Here is a 6,856-nt window from a genome sequence, read left to right as displayed (position 1 = left end):
GTTGTACGCTATCTTGAAGTCCGTGACATCAAAGGTAAGCTTCTCTGTATGAAAGTTGTCGGGCGTGCCAAACGTGACCGGCAACTCGACCTGGCCCAGGGGCAGGGTCGATGAGTTGGGGGTTATGCCATGGAAAGGCTCGACTCCCATCTTAAGCTCTGACCTCTAAACTCCCACTTTGTCTAGGGTCTTAGCGAAGATGAGGTTAAGCAAACTACCCCCGTCGACCAAAGTTCAGGAAACTTTGATATTGAGGATAGTTGGTTGGACCACAACTAGGTATTGACCAGGGTGTGGAACTGCAGCTGGACGATCCACTTGATTGAAGGTGATTAGAACCTCCGACCACTTGAGGTATTGAGTAGGCCTAGTCAGAGCCAAATTAACCTCTCGTTCAACCACCCTATACTGCCTTTTAGATTCATACGCGGCGGATCCTCCGAAGATATGTGCAAGACTTTGGTCGACCTCATGGAATTCAGGCTCATCACTATTAACGTTTGGCTTGGCTTGTTTGTTGTTATGCTCAGCAATAGCGACTTTAAGCTTTTCATCAACCTTCTTTTTGATGATATAGCATTCATCAAAGTCGTGTTGGCTAGTCCGATGAATGAGACACCACTTCCCACCACCTCGGCTTAGGCCTTTATTGTGCCCATTATTGCACGACTTGCTCCTGCCAACCATAGCTATGGTTGTATCTGAACCCTTGTGCTTGTCACCTAGTTCTTCCTCCCGTTCTTCAAGGACTCGGACTTGTCCTTGCCAGATTAAGTATTTTTGGTGCGTACCTGGGCTTCTGCTCACTTTGCACACTTGTCGGCCAATTCAAAAAGCACTTTGATCGTGTGGATCTTCCAAGTAGCCATCTTCCCAGACGCCTCGCTTGAAAGCGATGATGACTGACTCGTCAGAGATGTCTAGGATCGTGTTATGCCTGTCGCTGAATCGGTGGATAAAATCTTGGAGTGACTGATCCTCACCCTAGTTCATATGATGGAGATTGTTCTTCGTTCCTGAGCGCTTGAATGTGCCTTAGAAGTTTGCTATGAACTGAGCCTTCAACTCAGCCCAAGATCGGGTTGAGTTAGGAGGCAGGTCCATCGAGCGCGATTAGCAGATTATTGGCCATTACCTTGTTATCACCACCTGCAGCTCAAATAATCATGGTATATATCTGTAACCACTTGTTGGGGTTGATCTTCCCACATACTTCTGGATTGGGCCCGCCTTGAACTTCTCGAGCCACTGTATCGATCGAAGCTCGTGTACGGAAGCTTCGCAGCCTCCATCAAATTCTTTAGGAGGAGGTGGAGGAGGACTATCACACATGTTCCTTCGAACAGGGGAGTCACGTCGACCATCTCATCTTAGAGATCTATGATCGTAATGACGGCAGTTGTCTATCACTATACGTAGGTCATACCAATTGTGAGGAATGCGATTTCTTAGGTCTTCTTGGTTCATGCGCCTATGGATAAGGCAGTTATAGTTTGTCCCACAAAGTGGTGCTCGGGCTCGATCACCTGAGCTTCCTGCCTGGGATCCCTCAACTCAGAGATACTCGCGTATGTGGCTCCTCAAGCTAGCACCTTGCCGGCTAGGGCACCTAGAGTTGCTGGGATTGTTTGCTCGAGCGACTTAGATTTAGGCCGCATCGAGTAAGGTCCTGACCTGGTTAACCATAGGGGTTAAAGGATTCCCTGGATCCAAGTCCGGAAGAGATCTCAGAATCAGATGGGCTCCCTGGACATTAGCATCCAGAGTGTTGAAAACATCACTTCCCAGACTTGGCTAGGGTCGAGATGATGCTGCTTCGCGGTTGCTATTCTTGGGGAGCTCATCCGTTGATGCTGGTGGTGGAGTTGTGCCCACCAGAAGTCGTCGTTGAAGACCAGGAGGTATCTGATCTAGCATAGTCCGTCGATGGAGAGTTGTGTCAAGGACACGTAAGGCCCCAGCTGCAGATGTTCCTGGTAGCATATCGCCAGCAACGCTAGTACCATGAGAGGTAGCTACTACCGTTGGATCCTCGGGGATTTTTGTGCCATTGTTTACCACGGCATTTGGGTCTACCGTCATTGGGTCAGCAGGTGAGGTATCAGCTGCTCTAGCCATGAACACAAATTGATTTGTTCGGCTGCTCTGGTTGGTGGTGGAGTCGTGATCGCCACCCTCGTCATTGTCGGTGTCCATGCATTGGAGAACATTGGGCTCCTTGGGATCCCACTCGAGATGTCCACCTCGCGGTATGCGTCTAATAGTCTGGACTCAATAATACCGGTACAGATCAGTTCATCTTGATAGTCCCAGTGGAAAATCATAGTTCCGAACATGATCTCCGACCCGGCTAGGGGCGATTCGAGGGTGACCATTGTTGACCCAAAGTGGTCGTAGAAATTGACGTCAGAGAATCCTATGCCGATGTGCACTCAAGACATAGTCGATCCTGAAAGGCAGAAGACCCCTACATGGCGAGCCAATTGTCAAGGATTTATTCTTGACAATGTGTCTGGAAAATAATAAGGTTACTTTCATGAATCAGAGATCAAACATGAAATGACGCACACACGATGTATATAAGTTCAGGCCTCCAGTTGGAGTAATACCCTACGTCATGTGTGGATGATTATGTATATGTATTTACCCGAGTACAAGTAATGTGGCTAACATATTATAAAGAGTAGATCGGATCTAATCTAATCTAGGGCTAAAGTCATCTAGTTCCTCCTACGTCAAGGTTATGATGCTTATCTCAAGTAGCCGGAAAAAAGAGCCTATCATAGGGGATATGGATCGTGATGTACCGCCTGTGATGTACCGCCTCCTATCCATCTGTAATCGGTAGGGAGTCCTTCTTGTCGTCCAAGTAGATAAATCTGTTATGGATACCAGTCTTCTCGAGTTGGGTAAGCAATCGAGGCCTTCCTATATACGTCTTCTAGATTCCAAGAGTATCAGGTACCGTATATTCTATTTTGTAATATCCGGAGTTATTAAGTATGTACATGGTATATTCCGTCCGTATATGATATACTCCTTATGCATATATAACCCATAGTTAAATATTTGACAATTACAAAAATATGTTCAATAGACGGTTGGATTTAATCTATGATACCTTAAGCTGTGGGTATACCGTGAAGGAGATCCCTCTTGATCAACTAATCATAACATATTGAATGAGAACTAAATGATAAATATGACAACTACTCTCTCACATGGCACGGACATGATTGAGATGAATATGACATCGCTCGACTTGTGTTACCTTCTTTCACAATATCTGTCTACAACAACATGCACGCAATTCAAGGAAGCGTTATTGAAGAAAAATGTTGTGACCAAGGATCGATGCTTCAAAATTTTCAGCTGGCATTATTCCGAATAATTCATGTGTTCAGCTTGGTTCCTTTAATTTTGATGTGAAACAAAACAACAAGAACAAAGAAGAGCTCGCTGCTGCTGCTGCTGCTGCTGCTGCTGCTTTGTGGTGCAAGTTAATATTCATTGGGTCTAATCTTCGCAAGAAACATCAAGAGAAGAAGCCGAAGCCAAATATTTTTATTGATTCCATGCCGCTGGAGGTTGATTAATCAGGATCATTAGGCAAGTAGCCAGATTATTTCATTATTCATGAGTCAAGTATGTGCGCTAGTCGGCTGTTATTTTGTCATTGAGTCGGACTAGTGTTTGGTTAAAAGTCCAATTCGTTGTGGCTGCCTACGTGCGCCATGGTGAGTTGGTCTCGTGCGTCGTGGTCGAGTCAGGTTGAAATCGAGTCGGAATTCAGTCGGAGTCGGCCGCCCTGCGAGCCATAAGGCATGGGCGACGCCCCTGTACTGGTTTTTTTTTTTTTTTTTGGTGTGCGTTTGCTGTCGTGGACAGAAACACTAGAGAAGGAAGATCCTCAGGATTGTGTTTGGGAACGTGATCGGAAATCCGTTTCTGTGTGCGTTGCTTGATTTCTTCGGAAGTCTCCTTCTGATCGTGACCAATTCTGAGCACGGGTAGGAGGAACTCTAATCTATAGGTTTGCATATGCTGCAAATATTTTGTAAACTTTGTTTATCTCCGCCTCTCCGGACTGTTGCTGTGATTGCGTGAGTTATTCCCTGGTAACTTGCCAAGTGCTGGTTTTTATCCCTGCTGGCTGCTGCTTTATTGATCTTTATGGGAAGGAATTGCAATTCTGCCACTTTTGCTGTTTGATTGACCGTGAGATATATTGTATGGCCGAGCTGTTAATACTATTCATCCTACGACAATATTTTTGATACAGAGCTAGGACTGCTGGTCGTGAACTACTTGCAGCTCAAATTGTTCTGGCTGCAAGAGAATAAATATTGCTAACTGTTGTTTCGCCGTGGGTTGATACAAGTAATCATTGAGGAGAATTTTGATCATAATTCTAGTGCATAAATAAGAGCTTCTTGTTGTTTCGTCTATCAGTTCAGAGAGGACTATTCGCTGATGTACGCTTGCAAGTGAGGTGGGTCGTGCTGCCAACCCACTGGCCCGCACCGTAAGCCCGCATAGTGTCACAAATCAGCCCATGAAACTGGAGCGGCTGTTGACCGTGTAACCTAGCGGCACCGCAGAACCCGCAACTAAGATGACCTGTTGCCGGCGTGTCCGCCCCCACCCTCATCGTCCACTCTCCCTCCACAGTAAGCCCGTCAACTCACCCTCCACGGCTGCTGCTCGTCCGCGGATTCATCTACATCTACTGGCACTCGCGTCATCAGTGCGCCCTCCGATCTTGTGCATGGTTGCGGGCTCCTTCGCTGTGCTGGTCCTCCTCCTATTACCTCTACCACAACAGCCTCCCTGTCCCTTGTTAGTCTATTATTGATCCGGATTTCCAGTGTTATCCCCATCCCTGGTTACTCTTGTTGCCTCCGCCGTGATGCCACGATGAACTGTTTTTGTTTGCCGGTATTCCCCGTCCATGTTTAGTCTGAAAGCAAACCTGGTGATTTTCTCTTAGCAGAGTCCATCAAGAATGATGTGGTGGTGCCCTTCGCTCATGAATTCTTGATGCTTGATTCTTTGTCAGAAGTTGTCATGGCAGATTTTGGCCTCTTACTGTTGCATTTCTGGGATAAATATGGCTTTTTGGTGCTGCAATCCTCAGTAATTTTGTCAGTCTTCTCATTCTGTTTACGTTTCTTTGTGGGATTTTGAAGAGAAAACAGTACTTCAATGTTCAGTCCAACATGTTTATTGCTTGAGTCAAATTCAACAACGATAGGGTAAATTGGGATTTGTTTAGAAGAAATTTTATAATATAGAGGTTTGCTAATAGACTAGTTCAGATGTGGAATGAAGTGGTACAAGTAACCTAGACTATTAATTTCTCAGATGAAGAAGATAGTCTAATTCCTCCAAGTGTTATATAATTGCCCAATATATATCCGTGGAAGTGGTATAAGAGGTACTGTCCCAATATATTTGCCTGCTCTACGGGATCTCAAAATATATATCTGTGAACTATTTGCTGTTGGTTGCTATTTTGTAACTCATTAACTTTTGAATAATTGAATCTCATGTGCAGAATGGTCTGAAATATGTGCAGGCAAAGCAATTAAGTCCTAGAGAACTGGAATTTCGTGATGTGCAATTGAAACACAACCTGAAGTACTGCCGAGAGCTGTGTTTCCTTTTCCTTTGATCCTTTTAGTTTCTTTTTCTGTTGTTTAAGTTTATAAAAAATTGGTCTGTACTGGAGTTACAGTTGTAATCCATTATTGTAATTTATAATAATTTTCTAAATATTCCAATCCTGAAGAGTTCGTAGAATTGGGTCTGAAAGAAATAATACTAGATGTCATGCTACTGAAATAGTCAATAGTTTTCTTTCCTCTCCAGGCATCCACAGATATATAGCATGCTGCTAATTGCTTTATTTGGAGCAACTCACCAAAGACAGCAGCAGAGCAAAGCCATGATGGTAAACATCTTCACATCGGTCACAGGGTATACTAGAGCATAGCAGAGCCAAAGATAGTAGCAGCAGAGCAGAATAGAGCCGATGCAAAGACAACAGCAGAGCAGAGTAGCGTGGTAGCACGCAGCCACCCAGCCAACTAGCGGTGGTTGTACGAGTTGCCGCAAAGCGCACGAAAACTCCGTTGTGGCATGCGGGTTGCCTCTTGTGTCCATGTGGCGCTCGTGGTGGATGCGGAAGTGGGGCAGGCAGCCGCAACCCACCCCACTTGCATCATTAGGCTGCTGCTTACTAGCACTACGAAAGAGAGGGAAACTGGGGCATCGCTCATCAGAAAACTTAATGATGATCACACATACCTCTATCAAATAGTACCGTTATTAAATGGACGATAGCAATGCAGTAGTGATTTAGGGTTTTACATTACTTAGGTAGATGTTGGGGATGATCTCCCCCCCCCCCACCACTTCGAAGGGAATCGCGAAGTTTACTGGAGATACCGCGTGATAGTCTATGTGGTTTTATTACAGGGAGTTCATCTGTTAGCGGCGAAGGTCGTGAAGCTACGTTGGTCGAAGGGTGCAGGCACGCACGCATCTTCGACTTCTCGAACCGGCGAAGACAAATCCGCAGTCTGTATCGTTCGAGGCTGGCGAAGACGCAAGCTGACCTTCGCCGGGGGACGAAGGCTATCCGATGGGCATCCGAGCAAAGGAGGCTTCGACGCCCTTCGAAGAGATGGATCACCTCGACACAGTGGGTCCGATTTCGGTCGCCCAGAATACTTCTGTAATTATGCGATTATGCTTATTTGTACCATAATACCTCCAGATATTCCGGGAATATAGCAGGTAAGGGAGTAGGATTTGTAAACAGCACCTGCGGTTGCCGGGTATAGGCTATAAA

Source organism: Phragmites australis, chromosome 13 (assembly GCF_958298935.1).
Source record: "Phragmites australis chromosome 13, lpPhrAust1.1, whole genome shotgun sequence".
NCBI classification, from domain to species: domain Eukaryota; kingdom Viridiplantae; phylum Streptophyta; class Magnoliopsida; order Poales; family Poaceae; genus Phragmites; species Phragmites australis.
Note: the sequence above shows the minus strand (reverse complement) of the source record.